Below are 1264 nucleotides of genomic sequence, written 5' to 3'. Positions count from 1 at the left end.
AAATGTACCACTGAGTCTCCATATTTCAAGTTCTGGGGACTGCAACCAGACCAGGGCTGTTTTTCAAGGGGGGATGTGGGCAAAGGGAGGAAAGTGTTGGGGAAAGCACATTCCTCACATTTGAGATTTAAAAAAAATAAATGTGCCCCAAGATGCTCTAGTCCAAACATTTGCATAAATAAAATATCCTCAAATGTCTCATTAGGCAAATAATTAACACCTGGATGTGTTATGTTCTCCCAAATAACCAGTGTGTCAATGGGTGAAAAATTACTACAACTGGCCAGCTTCAGTTTGGCAAATCCTAGTAACAGCAGACGTGCCAGCCACACATGCATAGAACAAAATTTGCCAGTCCACTTTACCAAGGAAGTTCTTTTCCAGCATTCTGTTCTCTGAGCAAGAAAGCAGGCCTCTCACCATGACTACTGAGTGCAGGTCACCCAGGATGACTCAGCTGAGCAGAGCCAGGGCAGGGAGCCAGTAGGTTGATGGACAGGCTGGGTGGCACTGCTGGGTCCACACTATTTCTGCCAAAAAAGATCAGAGACAATGTCTGCAGCTATTTCAGCAGCAAGAGGCTGGATTAATCAGTGGCTCAGAACAAGTGTTTTGGAACAAGCAAGGGTTTATTTTTAAAACAGCTTACTGCCATGTTACCTCTTAACAAACATTCTGAAATAAATCCTAAATGGTGTATTTACTGCATTTTCATTAAAGAAACAACAATACACACAGAACAGGTGCTGTGCTCCTATGTAACATCAGGCAATTACAACAACAGCTATTTTCAGAAGCTCATAAAACCAGTGCTGGCTAAGCAGTTCATGGGGGGGTCACACCTCAACGGCGCAGCCTCCTAGTGTTCCCCACCCCGTTTGTGGAAATTCATGGTCTCAAAAGACTATGGTATAAGCCTACAGAACCCAGTATTCCCAAGTGGTCTCCCATCCAAGTACTAACCAGGCCTGACCCTGCTTAGCTTCTGAGATCAGACGAGATCAGGCACGTGCAGGGTAACAGTAAGCCTCTATGACAGCAGTCTTCTCCCCATTGAGAACCTCATCATGTGCCGAATGCCCTCAACAGCCCCAACCAGCATCCGTAAGTCCAGGGATCTTTGCACCACCAATGCCTCAAACCTGGTCTGAGGCTCACTCCAATCAGGCCGCTGCTCTGTACGGCACATACCCCAGGCCTCAATGTGTCTGATCTGGAGAAGGTTGAAGGGCTCTGAGCTTTTTACTCATCTCCCTGTTTACCT

General features: G+C 46.3%; 1 pseudogene; it reads right to left on the bottom strand.

The window, feature by feature from the left end:
• Nucleotides 1–914: 914 nt before the first annotated feature.
• LOC136642831 (5S ribosomal RNA) lies at nucleotides 915–1036 on the bottom strand (annotated as a pseudogene).
• Nucleotides 1037–1264: the final 228 nt, after the last annotated feature.

This window comes from Tiliqua scincoides, chromosome 2 (genome assembly GCF_035046505.1).
Source record: "Tiliqua scincoides isolate rTilSci1 chromosome 2, rTilSci1.hap2, whole genome shotgun sequence".
In the NCBI taxonomy this organism is placed as follows: domain Eukaryota; kingdom Metazoa; phylum Chordata; class Lepidosauria; order Squamata; family Scincidae; genus Tiliqua; species Tiliqua scincoides.
Note: the sequence above shows the minus strand (reverse complement) of the source record. Positions and strands in the feature narration are given on the sequence as shown.